The sequence below is a fragment of the Lynx canadensis genome, chromosome B1 (assembly GCF_007474595.2).
Source record: "Lynx canadensis isolate LIC74 chromosome B1, mLynCan4.pri.v2, whole genome shotgun sequence".
NCBI classification, from domain to species: domain Eukaryota; kingdom Metazoa; phylum Chordata; class Mammalia; order Carnivora; family Felidae; genus Lynx; species Lynx canadensis.
The window spans coordinates 10,906,872-10,922,776 of NC_044306.2; positions in this window are offsets into that span (position 1 = coordinate 10,906,872).

The window sequence follows — 15,905 nt, forward strand, 5'->3', positions numbered from 1 at the left end:
TTGCATATTACAGAATGGATAAATGGTTAGTATCCGAATACATAAAATTCAACACTGCTAATAATCCATTAAAATTGGTCAGAAGACATGAATAGATGTTTCTCCAAAGAAGAAAACAGATGAGTAACAGACACATGAAAAGATGCTCAACATCACTCATCTTCAGGGAAACGCAAACCAAAACCACAAGGAGATAATCACCTCACACCTTTCCCAATGGCTAAAATTAAAAACACAAGAAACAGTGTTGGTGAGGATGTGAAGAAAATGGAACCCTTCCACACTGTTGGTGTGAATGTAAATTGGTGCAGCCACTCTAGAAAACAGTATGGGGTTCCTCAAAAAATTAAAACTAGAAATACAGTAAGATCCAGTAATTCTACTACTGGGTTTTAACCCAAAGAATACAAAGACTCTAATGTGAGCAGATATACGCACCCCTATGATTACTGCAGCATTATGTACACTAGCCAAATATGGAAGCAACCTAAGAGCCATCGATAGATGAACGGATAAGGAAGAAGTTACACACACACACACACACACACACACACACACACACACACACCACACAGGAATATTATTCAGCCATAAAAAATGAAATCTTGCCATTTACTACAACATGGATGGATCTAGAGGGTATAATCCTAAGTGAAATAACACAGAGAAAGACAAACACTATATGATTTCACTCAATGTGGAATTTAACCAACAAAGCAAAGAAAAAAGAGACAAAAAAAAAAGGACCCTTAACTGTAGAGAACTGATGTTCACCAGAAGGGAGGTGGGTGGGCCAATGTGTGAAATAAGTGAAAAGGATTAAGAGTACCCTTATCGTGATAAGCACTCAGCAATGTTTATAGAATTGCTGAATCGCTATATTGTACACCTGAAATTAATATAAATCTGGATATTAATTATATTGGGATTAAAATAAGACATTTAATAAATATAAATAATGTAAAAATAAGTAATAAGCAAAAAAATTTAAAAAAATAAAAGAAAACCAGTACTCAGGGACAAATTATTTCATATTATCGTTACATTTTTTGGGTAAATTAGAGGTGCAGAATCAGTTCACCCAAACCAGTCTACTTGTGTTTTACACTGCTTCCTGACTCCTCAGGGCTTTGACTCCTTTGCTTCTCTCTAGGCCTCTGTTAGATTCTTAGGTTCAACTTTGAAGCCAAATAGAAGAGCTTTCTCTTCAGAACTCTGAAACTATCTCAGACACAAATTACTGGTTTTTGTTCCCTTGAGATTCCACAACATATCCCAGTCAAAATAGAATAAATTATGGAATAATCAAGATATCACAGACAATAAGTGTTAACTATTAATACTGCACACATAAGGAAATTACTCTAACATTTTGATTTATTACTTCAGCTTTATTCTTACGTTTAGTGCAATTATATTCTCATACTCTTCTGTTGATCATTTACTTCTATGGTTTATAAAATGTTATTTAATAAGAATATTTAATTATTTCAGCCATATGATATCATTCCAGTTCTTCTTAGTAAATTAGTATAACCATCTTTTTTTAAGTTTTTTTTTTTCATTTTCATTATCTTTGAATGGTTCTATACTATAATAGTAACTGTGGTTTAATCTCTCCCACAGGTAACTTAAAAAGATATTTTAGTCATGATCAGGTTCTTTTGATCCACTGGTAGATCTTTATCAGGCTGTTATTTTCTTGAAGTCTTTGATACTGGAAAACATATTCAAAAGTAATTTTATTTTCTAGAAGTTCAATGAGAGAATCAAAGATTAAAACCTCTAATTAGATGATAGCAACCAAAAATCCTTTTGAGTGTACTAAGCCCTCATTTAAATTCCAAATTAATTCTACCTTTACATAAAAATATCGCTCATTCCATTTTAAGATTCGGTTTTAAAATTTTCTTACTTTAAGACCTTTATATGAATACAAATGAATATGAATTTATGTTAGAATATGTCATTGTATTATAATATAATACAGATTACCCTGAATATAAAATTGTTTCAGAACATTACAAGATGACTATGTGATTAAGAATTAATAAACTGTCACTAAATATGGAATTTATTTTCAAAAGTAATTTTAATGTTCAAAATTATGTTATGAATGGAAATGGAAGCCATGATTACAATTATTTCAGAAACCTGTGTAAACTGCTGGTTTCTAAATTTATGAGGATTTGCACTTTCAATTTTTAATTTGGTCGCTTCACTTTTTCTGATGAAGCTGGACAAATTACACAGATCACACTTAATAAATAGAGACATATGCATTGTCACTGTGTCAAATCTTCTTTCCCTCTAGCAGGATTTCTTAACCTTGATCTACTCGTTGTCTGAGCTTTTTGCCTCTCATATACCATCAAGCTTTTATGTACACACAGAAGTCTTTGGATGACTCTACTCAGACAATCCTAAGGACGTTCTTTGTCATGATCATTAACCAATGATACCTGCATACATCACCTGGGATATGATCCAAATGAAATAAGGCCATTATAAGAAAGAGACAAAACTAAGACTTGAACCCACACAGTGACTGAGGCCACAGGACAAAAAAGGTAAGGCATTCAAGATGGCTAACTGGCCTACCCAAAGATAGAACAAAAGTGTCTCTTCCCCCTTGTTTTTCTGAAGGCATCATCTTTGTCATTGGCTCTATTCTCCGTAAAAGATTCCCATTGCAACATCGTCAAATATATCTCTGTTTCTCAAGGGTTTGTTCTCTTACCTTTTCTAAATGAAATACCATAGAAATACAGGGATCTATTCACTAAATTCTAACCTAATCTCCTGCTAATCACTGTCACTAACTTTTATTTATTCAATGGAATCAGTGACTTTTCTAAATTTTTCAACAGATCTCAATAGGACCAAACCTCTTTAGAAAAAAATAAGAAAAAGAGCCATTCTTATTCCATGGTAAACAGTCTTAAAATATCCTAAGAAATTTAGGATTCATTTAAAAATTTCTACATGAAAACCTTGACAATAATATATTTAGCTGCTTTTTACATTAGGGGAAGACATAAAATCTTTGTATCTAAAATTAAACATGTAAAACTGTTCTTTTGCCTTTGTCCAGAGCCAAATCTATGTAGATTTAAAAGTTTATATTTTATTTGGTCTTGATTTTTTTAAAGGTTAAATGTAGGATGTGGTTAGATATGCGGAATGTTTGACTTGCCTAATTAAAAAGAAAATGCAATACTTTAAAAGAATATCTTTTACACCTACCACATAAGAATTAAAAATAATGATAACCTTGTATAGTGTCATATCAAAAAAAATAAAAGCCAACTTCTTGCTGATCAGTAAAACCACAAACGGATGTCAAGCATTTTATAAATTATTTAAATAATATAATTCAAGAACTACAAACTGTTGATAACCTTTTGAACAAGGAATTTATGAAGCAAAGGGTCATGTACATAGGATACAATGAGATGTAGAAAATAAGATGATGGTCCAAAAGCAGAAGAGTTGTTAATTCTTGGTATATTTGCAGAATAAATCATCATTCACCAGTTATCAACATAACAGATATTTAGATACTATATTCAAATATAGATGGAGATTTTTTTTTTACTTTCTCTGAGTATGGAGACTAACAGCTAGAACCAAGTAATATAAAGTAACTCCACATTCTAAAGAGAGCCCCGGATTAAAAGATCCAGGCACCCCTTCAGGGTTCTCATTTCATAGTCTACATTAAACATTCCCATGCTGAATGTCATCTCTACCTTTACTATTACTGACAGGTCATACATTTTGCCCTGAGGTTTTTGGTAGCCAAATGGTGTTGATTCAGTGGAATAAAATCTCAAAAGTAGCATGACGTGTCTAATACTGGGTCTTTGGTCCAATAAGTACTTGACCCGTGAATCTGCATAATGAAACCTAGTTTAATTGGTAGTCAATAACATTTGTGGAGCAATACAGCAACACTAAATGGCCATTTTTGCTGTTTTTGTTTTGTTTTGTTAATTCCAGCGTAGTTATCAGAACAGCGTTAGATTCGTTTCAGGGGTACGATATAGTGATTCAACAGTTCCTTATATTTACTCAGTTCTCATCAAGAGAGGTATACTCTTAATCCTCTCCACCTATTTTATCCATCTCTATGACTCATTAGTACCTAGATTTTTCCTACCCAATTGGATACACCTCATTGCACTGAGAAGACGTAGGTTAGTTTTGGAGGAAGCAGAGACAAGAAAAACTGGTGTTCCTTTTTGTTTATAGGCCTTCCAAGCTGACTTTGTAAAACCAAAACAAAAGCCCTACACAGTAGATTATAATAAAATACTGCCCAACTACAGAAGCAAAAAACGATAGGAGGAAGTGATCCTTTGTCCCATAACCACTGAGGCTACAGAGGGAAGGGAGTAGGTGGAGATCACCCTTGAAATTGCAGGAGGTGGAAGAGTAGTGGGCTTGGGAGGGAGGGAAAGAGAAGCCTGTAGAGCCGCTTGGGATGCAAAGGAGACCTCACTGGAGGCTATCAAGTACCAGTGGGGTCAGCATAATATTAATGCCTGAGGAAAAGTCAATACCATAGACTATAGTAGTCTCCACACAACACCCCCATCTGCAGGTTCAATTTCCACAATTTCAGTTACCCACTATCAGCTTCAGACCAGGAGTAGATGATCTTCCTTCTGAGAAATGATCAAAAGGTTGACAGTGTCCTAACACTATGTCACAATGCCTACATCATCCACCTCATTTCATCTAAACACAATGGCATTTTATCATTTCACAGCATCACAAGAAGGCCGAGTACAGTGAGATATTTTGAGAGAGAGACCACATTTGGACTTTTATTATTGTATATTGTTAAGATTATTTCATCATATTAATTCTTATTGTTAGTCTTCTACTGTGCCTAATTTATAAATTAAGCTTTGTCATAGGTGTGTACATACAGCAAAAAGTGTATATACAGGGTTGGTTTCTGCACTTTCTGGCATCCTCTGTAGATAAGGAGAACTTTTTTATAAGAATTTCACTATGCAAAAGAGCTATTTCAGCTATATTTGTTATTAATGGGTGATGAGCCTCTACTAAGAGCCCTCACAGCTCACCTTTGCATTCTTTGGGGATGCATTCTCGGAGTTGGAGAGAGGGGGTTGAACTGGGAATACAGTGTGGTGTTTTCTTGTACTTTGTTGGGGGTGGTGGTGGTGGTGTCTTTTTAACACCCGCAAGTCAGTGATGGGAAGAAACTGAAGCCTCCAAAATTTGTACTTGAGAGTGGAACTGGAAAGTGATAAAACCCTCACTCTCTACTAAGAATGAATGTATTTTAGAGTAAGAAATTCCATAGACGTAGTATGTTCTTCATTGATGACCAATCACAGCAAAGCAAAGTTAATTGGTAATGAGAGTTGAAGGCTTATTAGTGTACCCTATCAGATGAATTAGCTCAACTCAAGAATGATCCTGAGGGTATATGGAGGAAAACATATACCAGGGATCATTCAGTCCATATACCTGTCCAAGCTTTTATTTAAATACCTGCGCTAACTATGCTATAGGATTAATTTGTAAATCCACAAGTTATTATGGAACAAACAGAAAAAAGTGAGGCTAACTCCAAGGTCTAACTAGGTAACTATTTATTGCTGCCAACCAGGGGTCTAGCCAAGTAATAGATCAAAAAGGGCAGGGAAAATTAAGTGGTCCATACTCCTTCAGAGTGCAGACAAGGCTCTTCCAAGATTTCAGTTTTAAGAGACTTGTCTGGAAAATGGGTTCCAGAAGGCAAAGATGGTACCCGGAAATAGGAAGAGACAGTGAGTGATGGAAGTTGAGCAGGATATTCAAGGGCCACTCTAGGCCACTGTGGGCAAGTATGTGGATTTCTAACTTCAATTGGTCATTAAAACATTTAATTCATTTCACTCCCAGTTTTGTCATTTGAGATGTCTGTTAACTACTTTCTGCCCGGATTTACATTCAGCACCGGTAAAGAATGATTAAAGAAAACAATTCATCAGATACAAACAATTTTGCCTAGTTTCCAAATAGCCTGTCCCCCAGGTTTTTCTTTTTTTCCTTCTAAAGAGTTGTTCTTAATTTTAGGACAGTTGCTTTTCATTCCTCAAAGAATTGGGTTGCAACCTGAAAGATATCAAGGTGTTTACTCAGCAATGTAACTATATTATCTTCAATTTGCTTCTTTGGATCAGGGAGAAGATCTTCAACTAAGAAATCAAAAGATCCCTATTTTCTAGATTTACAGCAGTTTGTCTTTGGAATATTTTTCCTTCCCTCTGGGTATACAGTTTTATTTAGTTTAGGAAAGAAGGCTTAAAAAATAAAAGTTCTGAACATCTGAACAGGCTCTGAACCTTACCTTCCAATTTGGTCAACTTCTAACTATAGAGCTACTAAAAAACAAACAAACAAACAAACAAACAAACAAACCCTTCGAAATATCGTGTCAGGTTTCAGCCATGGAAAACAGTAAATATTCATGGCAGTATTGAACAACTCTGGACTAAGAGGCATCCCCAAAGAAGGTGCAAAAGACCCTATCATCCCAAGATCCAGAGCGACTCCCAATGTTAAAAGAGACAATAATTCCCCTGAGAGCAGGCATCTGTAGGTAGGACCTGAGCTGCATACAAATGGAGCAGAATCATTACTTCTGTCTGGTCACGTTGACCTGCCAATGTTGACCATTGAGCATTTTCCGTCTTTTTTTCTTCCTCCCCATATTTTGGAGGCTCCCAACCTGACAGTTGCCAAGCCAAGTTCTCGAGACAGGCAAGGAGGTGATGGGATCAACAAATAATGGGTCTAAACTTGGAAATGAAGGGACAAGGCGAAACTTTATTATCCTCTCTCGACCAGGCACTGGAGAGCTCCCTCTGGCAAGAATTCTCATTCTCCACTGGTTTCTACCAGTTGTCCCAGAATCCCATCTGCTTTGAGCAAATGGAGTTTAAGACAGAATATAGCTTGGGTATCTACCAGAATTTGCTAGGTCTCCATTAATTTTATTTTTAGTTTCCCCTTGGCTTTTTAAATGACTGGTCACCATTTATCAGAGAATCTCTAAGATTCCCATCAACCATCTCATCAAGTCTCGGAGGGGCCCTTAAAGGGTATGATAGTGGGATCTATAAGACGACTAACTTTGGGCTTTTGTTTACTGTACTGTAGTCTACTTAGAGTGGAAAGGCAATGGAGACAGAGGATTAGTAGACTCTGAGTATTCAGGTAAAAGTGGAGAGGGGGGCAATAGGGAGTCCCATCAGTCTTACAGTCTTTTGTCTTAGGTACCTCTTGTGTCTTTCAATTTTCCTTACAAACAAATCCTTCAAATCCTTCAATGAAATTGATTTGGAATTCTGAAGCTCTTGGAAAGTTTCCGCATGCCAGTTAAAATAACCCATTCTTTTTGTTGATTTGGGATCCCTTGCTTTCAAGGGTATTTTTCAAATAAAGAGCTTGTCTAGTTGGAATGTTTTGCATAATGGCCATTGTAATTCTAGGTCATCTTGGTAACATTTTGCTGTTTTTGTAAATATTGGCAGTTTCCAGAACCATGGTTTTTAGATCTCAAATAAGCCATTATGCTGGAAAGTGGCATGGCACGCTCAGTTCTTTGAAACTTGAGGATCTCATTTCACTAGCTAAGACTTGGATTTCTCAGAGTTGAATTAATACCTAAGAAGCATGCGCTGCTGGGCTAAGGATTTTATGGGGTTTGACAGTGCACCCTGTCTCACAACAACTTGCCTGAGGTTGCCAGGTGACCTGGTGTCAATCTAACACATCCCGTGACCAACTGATGCTAGCACAGGAGTCTCAGACCTAGGTGGTGATAGCTCTAACAGCTTTTATGAGCTCCACCCACCAATATGATGGCTTTGGCTTCTAAAATTCCCATTAGCAAAAGATTTGTTATTCCTTTCACAAGATTTCTTTATAGTGGCTGACACCTTGATGGCTTTTCATAGTCTGTCTTGTGCCCACTTAGATTTTGATTTTGATGGTCAAGACAATCTCAATTTCCTGTGTTAATTTATTTCTCCAAGTCCCTCAAGTGATTTATGCTGTGGATTTACCTTGAGGTACTGTGACTCTCCTTACAACCACCAATGGTTCCAGACACTGGAATCCCTGTTTCCAAGTGCCCTAATGGCCGCCACCCACTGAAGACTCCCAGTTCCTGAAAAGTTTCCAGGAATTTAATAAACTCCAGAACCTTTCCAGGGTCCCGAAACCTTTCCGGGGACCATACCTATCTATTTACATAAAATTGGTTTGTATTGAAGAGCTGCAGACATGACAAAAACTCAAATCCAAAAGTGACTTACCCACAGCTCTTGGGGACAAGAAGAGCAGTGAACTCGAAGGGTTCAGCAGGTGCCTTGTCTGAGCATCTTGCCCTATAGGCCCTTAACATTCAGCTTCAAATCTCATCCCTTGTTGCCAAAAACTGTTAAAAAATGATTAAAGAAGATAATTTAAATGATACAATCAAACTTTAACACTTCATGAAGCTTATAGATTTTTGTTCTTCTTTGTCAGAGAACTGCAAAATGGGGTAGGGGTGCCTGGGTGGCTCAGTCGGTTAAATGGCCAACTTTGGCTCAGGTCATGATCTCGCGGTTCATGGGTTCGAGACCCCCGTCGTCAGGCTCTGTGCTGACAGCTGGGAGCCCGGAGCCTGCTTCAGATTCTGTGTCTCCCTCTCTCTCTGCCCCTACCTCACTCTCACTCTGTCTCTCTCTCAAAATTAAATAAACATTAAAAAAATTTTTTAATGGGGTGGAAGGCAAGTTTTTATAGGACAAAGAATAAAGAACAAGGAAGAGACAAAGAGAAAATAACTGATAGGCTGGGGTCCCACAGTCACTTTGTTTGGAGTCAGGAGGCCCAGAGCTGGCTTGGTGTTTGGGGAAAGGCTGACCATTTACCCTGTGTTTCCGGTCAGCTGGAGCAGTGCAGGGACATGGAGGTTATCTGAGTTTCAGTTTTCTGACAGGGCATCCCAGGCAGGAACAGCTCCATCTCGGGGCCAGAGATTTATTTCAATACCACTTACTACATTGTCCAATGTTGTAAAACAAAACACAAAGAAACCAAACACATCAAGTCTGCAAAATCCAGCTGTGCTTCCTGGTTGTCTCACATCATTAACATAATATATGCATCTTATAAATTAGAAAGGTATCTCTTGCAATAAAAACACCTTCACACCAAAATAAAGGTTTCTACAAGCATGACACATATATAAATTCGCTTGGCAGCTATGAAATCTTTGTTAGATGCAAGAAACAGATCCGTTTTGCAAGCTTTCAAAAGCTGGAAGATTTTTCAGTTTTTTATTTTCACAAACATTTTTCACAACCAGTATTCTGGAAAATGTTGAATAACACATTGTTGAGGATTACACACGTTAAATACTGGCAATATGGATATTTGATGCTGCGAGTAAAGACTACTGTAGAGTCCTGATAATTCCGATGGCAGTATTTTATGCAAGTTTCAAAGCCCATCAAGCACGTGTGTCTCAATACAAGACCACAGTCTTTGTATCTAATGACTACAAGATAAGGTGTCAGTGCACTTTTTATTTATATAACCAACAGTATGCTTGGCATTCCTTCTTTGAAGTCTCATCTTGAAAAGTCAACATCAAAGTTAACCTGTCCACAAACTAACTCTTGATTGTTCTTCTCAGCTATCTCTTCAAATCCTACTCAAGTCCAGTAAATGGTAGCATTCTTCGCTGTGTCGTTTAATCAGGAACCCAAGAGTATCCATGCTTTCCGTCTCTTGTTTACATCCTACATGAATCAGTCAGTCAGACTTTTTCATCCTCAACACATATCAAAATTGCCCAGTTCTCTATACTTCATTGCCAGCATCCTGGTTATAGTCGCTGTTTTTTTGTTGTTGTTGTTAGTTTGTTTGTTTGTTTGTTTTGTTACCTGGACCATAGCAAGAGTTCTATAATGTATCCCTTACCTCTCTTCTTGCCCCTCCTGTCCTGACTGTCCACATACATTAAAGGGACTAGTTTCCCCCCCAGATTATTCCCCATGCCGTGTGTATGTACACCTGTGATTCACACCATCCCTCTTTTCTTGTGGATGCTCATCACCAAGCTCTCAGCTCAAGCTCCAATTCTTCTAACTAAGAAGGCTTCTTGGTCTCTCTCACCAGGTCAGATCTTTCCATTAACTCTCACAGCATCCATCATCAATCTTTTAGACAAATTCTAACATTACCATTCTATACTGACTATATGATTACTTAATCGGTATTTATCTTTCCATTAGCTCAAGCTCACGTGAGTTGGCTCATGCCTATTTGACCTCACTTCTTTTTTTTTTTTTTTAATTTTTTTTTCAACGTTTATTTATTTTTGGGACAGAGAGAGACAGAGCATGAACGGGGGAGGGGCAGAGAGAGAGGGAGACACAGAATCGGAAACAGGCTCCAGGCTCTGAGCCATCAGCCCAGAGCCCGACGCGGGGCTCGAACTCACGGACCGCGAGATCGTGACCTGGCTGAAGTCGGACGCTTAACCGACTGCGCTGCCCAGGCGCCCCTGACCTCACTTCTAAGAACATCTGGCTCTCAGTAGATGTTCTAAAGCTATCAGGAGAGTAAGTATATCCTTTATGTAAGCATAAGGCCCCACAGTTCTGGACACTAGCTAACCTTGCTGTAGGTCTCTTTTTCCTTTGTCCACTCTACCCCAGTCACAACGAGCTTCTTTCACTTGCTAGAAAAGCTTTCCCAAGTATTCCAAAGCCAGTTACTTCTACCTGGAATACTCTTCCTATAGGAAGTTGTTGATATAGGTGGCTTTCTCTCATCTTTCCATGGCCTAAATGCATCTTTCTCAGGGCTCTGTTACCTGAGCTCCTTTATAAGTTGGTTGCACTTCTTGGTTATTCTAAGTTATGGATATGTCATTATTTTCTTTATATTGTTTATCAAAATCATACTTTATATTTAAGCATTACTTATGTAGTATTTCCTCCTCCTCCCCTTTATAAGCTTTCTGTAGAGAGTAACATTATTTCTTTTGCCAACATATACTCAGGATCTAGCACGGTCCCAGACACGTAGGCACTTAATAAATATTCCAATAAATAGCAAATAATAATCATGTAAGAACACTTATAGTTAGATTCAAGATTTTCCCCAGTAAATAATTTAGGACCTATATTCTCTCATATTTGAATGGGTAAGTCTAGGCAATAGATTAGAGTGGAAATGCTTTATGTCTAAATAATTTCAAATGAGGTTTCAGCAAATATTCACTATAGCCACATAAAAAAGAACACACTCATACGACATCCAACATTAAACAAGGTAATGTTGGCAAACTTCTAAGCATAAGTTGAGTGGGGGGGGGGGTGCATATTTAGTTAACTGAATATGATAGGTTGCTGTATATGGTTTTGAGCTCTAAACCAGTTCTCTATTTTGAGAAATGGCAATTGTCCAGAATAATTTATCTGAGGACTTTCTTTCCTGGCAAGATTTAGGTGACAATATCTGCTATTTCTTACAGCCAGTTGGGATCACTATATTCTACTGATTTAAGAGTGTGGGCTGTGGTTTCAGACATATTTGAATTCTAATCCAATTTCTATACTAACCAACAGCTATGTAGAAATTTGGACAATTTGTTCAACATTTATCAGTTTAAAATAAGGCCAAAAAAATGCTTACCTCTTCTAAAATTAGGTAACATTACTTAAAAGATTTTCATCATGACTTCCAATTTATCAATATACACTAGTGCCCCTTGCATCTATAACACACATTATCTTTTGCTTCTTTGTGATAACATCCGAGCAGAGGAGGACTAGACAAGAGATCACCTGGGCAGGCTCCTGGAATGCCGATCTACAAATAGTACCATTTCTCTAGGATTCCAAGTATCACTGAAAATGTAGACAACTGAATTTATCAGCACACATCTCAGGTCCATTTCCTGTGTGCCAGGCAGTGTTACAAGCTTTTTAAAATTACCCTGTTGCTTAAATTCTGCCGCTCAATGAAGACAAAAAGGACAAATGCTTCGCTTAGCCGTCTAAGGCATGCTGAAAAGCCTTCAAAATAACGTGTCCAGGAAAGGGCAAGCTTTTATTGTGGTTGAGTGGCATATGCAAGTTTAGGGCAAAGGAGGAGTTTCTAAGGGCAACATATTCAGAGAGTACTGACCCCAGTGTCTTACTCTGGCCCTCCTTTTTGCACTGCTTGGTCTCCTTCCAAGTAAATGTTAAATAACTATTTAAAGAATTATGTTTAATAGGTCACCATTCTAATACACTTATATTACTTCCTCCACTTTTGTTTGTTTATTTTTCAGAGAGAGAGAGAGAGAGAGAGAGAAAACAAATAGGGGAGGGGCAGAGAGAAAAGGAGTCTTAAGCCGGCTCCATGCCTGCCAGCCAGCAGAGCCAGAGGCGGGAAGCTGAATCCCACAGGATCATGGCCTGACCTGAAATCAAAAGTCAGATGCTCAACCAACCAAGCCACCCAAGTGCCTCTCTGCTCCACTTTCAGATTCAAGAATGTGACTAACTCAGGAAACTATGTTAGCAAATCATCAAAAACAAACATCTGTAAGAAGTTTAAAAGATTATATTCTTTTTTACCAAATAAAAATCATCACAAAATTCATCAAAGGACCATGTAAACCAAACCTGACTTTCAGAGTAAACATGAAATGTAGGTCATTCATGAACACCTGTAGCGTGCTTTGGAATCAAGTTCATTAAACTTAGTTTGCAACAGGTTCGTGGTACCCATTAAGGAAATCAACAAAAGTCAGAAACACCCTGATTTTAGGGTTTTCCCTGTGGGTTTTGAAAACGTAAACAACTATCAGTGTAGAGGCTTATGTGCTCTTTATGCAAAATATTGGCCAGAATATCTCTAATTAGCAATGTAGCAAAAAGAAAATTCAAAACTTTAGAAAGAACACGTTAAGAACACAGATTTATGATTTGGACAAGGCAAAAGATTGTATACCTTACCCTAAAATAATCTATTAATATGTATTCCTCTTAGGAAGGCTCAACAGTATTTTCTCTATGGGGTAGTCCTACAAAATAATTGCAAGATATACTGGTCTTCTCAAAATAAAAAAAAAAAAAACATTATTAAACAATGTTTTCAAAGCATTTGAAGCATTTATCTAGGATTAATACTATTCACTTCATTTAAATACTTCTGGGTTTAACACTATATTTTAATCCGATAGTGAGAAAGTAGATTGATATAACCTTATATAATACCACACTGCAAGAAAAAAAGAGGCTTTTCTTAATTTAAAATTTGTAATATCCAAAAAGTAATTAAGGAAACAAGAGCGTCTACTGCTTAAAACACAAGGTTGAGAAAAAACTTAACAGTAGAACAGTAATAACGACAGCAACATCTCGCACGTCCTTTTCCGGACCTCCGTCTCACCCACCCTGCTCCCTCTGGCTGAGACCACCTTCTCACCCCGCAGGCTCCTGGGCGCCACTGAGCTGAGGGGGCTTCTTCCACAACACGCTGGGCAGCGCCACGCCCGTCCGACTGCGCTTCCGTCCTCCGGGAGGCGGGGGGCGGGGATTATTACTGCCAGCACCGGGTGAAGGACACGTGGGACGTCGTCAAAGCCCCTCCGGGCCCCGACCCCTGACGCGCACCTTCCGGGCAGCCCCGCCCCCACGTGCCTCCCTGCCGCGCAGCTGCAGTGGGCGCCTTCCTTCCTTCCCGTTCGCACCCTCCTTTCACCTGCCGAGGAAAGGAAAGAGCCCCACGACGTTTAGAGGTAAATTAACTAGTATAATATTAGTAAGGATTTCAACATTTCTGGACTTCGTCTACACCGAGATAAGGTTGTTGTTGGCTTTTTTTTGTTTTTTGTTTTGTATGCTCTACGTGTAAGTGAATCTGTGCCAAAATTGAGGAAGGTAGAAACTATCATTCCTTTTTGATCAATAAGGAGGAAGAAACTTAATCTGAACAACTTAACCACGGAAACTCAGCTAGTAGGTGGTTGAGATGAATTGTAAGCCATCCATTTGCCCGGAGCCTAGCTCCAAATCAGTTTGCTATACCAGATAGTAAGTGTATTATGTAATGTCCATTCATTAAGATGTTACAGCAGTAAATAATTCTTATAGAATATATTCTTGACTATACATATAATGCACCGTAAATACATTTGTATATAGTAATGCATTCATTATATTAGAGAAGTTCATGATATATGCATATATATAAATCTTTATACTGTTACTCATATTTGTATATCAATTGGTCTTACTTTATAATTTCTTCATGAATTTGTAATATATTTATTAAACATATCGAAATTTCCAGCCACTCTCCTAATTCTTCTTCTCAAGACTCATAACGAGCAAAAGGATATTCCATAAACTCAGAAAAAACTTTTCATAACCTTGGCTTGATTAAACTTGTGAAACATTTTTTTAGCAAATATACAGAAACATTATTAAACTACTTTTGGTTGTTGTTATAACTCAGTCTTAGCACATAAGTTTTAGGAGAAAAACATTCACCAAAGTTTTGCTATAGATTCTATCAAGCCATTTGTTTATTTTTTGCTACTTCTTGTTTGTTTTAATTTACAAGTAACCATCTAAGCAAACTAGAGCAGGCTTATAAGATATGCATTATAAATTAAAGTCATCTATTTGAATCTCCAAATATTTAGATCAAGGCAATATTCATTCTTGACATATGCAGAAAGAACAAAATTGACTTCCTGTTCTCATCATGAGCCCTGGTTTGCAAATGAGGAGTGTATGCTTTAAATTGCATACAATTTTGACCTCAGCATTACACGCTGTTAACTTCAGGAGCTATAGATACAACCCCTTTGTAATGCTCTTGAAAAACCTCTTTAAAGTACTCAGAATTTCTGGGAACCATCCAGAAAACCAATTAAAAATGGGGTAGGGAAATATAGTGGTGCTGGAAAGCCTTTGCCATAAGGAGGGAGGCATTAGCTACATCGAATAACCTTACATATCCTTACCACAATCACCTCAGAAAGTCTTCCCTTAAATACATGATAAAAGAAATGCCCCATTTTCATTATAGTTCATTTGTATTGATTCATCACTGCATTCCCTTTAAGAGTTGTGATACACTATATTGAATTTATGGAATTATAGAAATCAGAGTTATAAAAGGCCGATCAACCCATCTTGCTCAACTCATCAGTTAAGGATTATTTGGTGTGACTTATTCTTTAGTGTTTAGTCAAATTGTAAATCAGTTAAGCAATAGTGCTTTTGGGAAATGACCTCAGTGATAAGAAAACTTGGGGCATGCATTTTTCATCATTATCTCTGAAACATGAGTGCTTAACCATATTCTAGACATTGGGATTTCAAACATGTGAGTCAGTTTTTTTCCCAGTATTTGAACTTTCCCATAAGGAATATGGCAGTGCTCTGGTATATTTAGTATTCAATACTTCAGACAGAGTAAGAAATATTACCCAAGTGCCCACGGTTATACATTTTAAAATCATACTAATTTGCTACCAGGAAAAAGAAAATGGTTGGATTTTTTTAAATGTAGACTATCAAGAAACGACTCTGTGGGAACTTAAATTCTCTCATTCCTGTCATGACTTTTCACAAGTCTGCCTTACTGGAGAACTTTTCATGGCTGTTTTCTCTACCCTTAGTTAACTTCGAATCCCTACAACTGCATCATCTCCTTTATTTATTCTCACAATTCTTACTTTCTATCTTTGGAAATAAAAAAAAAAATGGCCACAGAATCTTCAAAATATTTTAGAGCAATCACCATAGGTTAATTTTCTACAAATGACATATTCAAGAACATTTCCTTCAGTAAGATGAAAGTTGAATAAATCC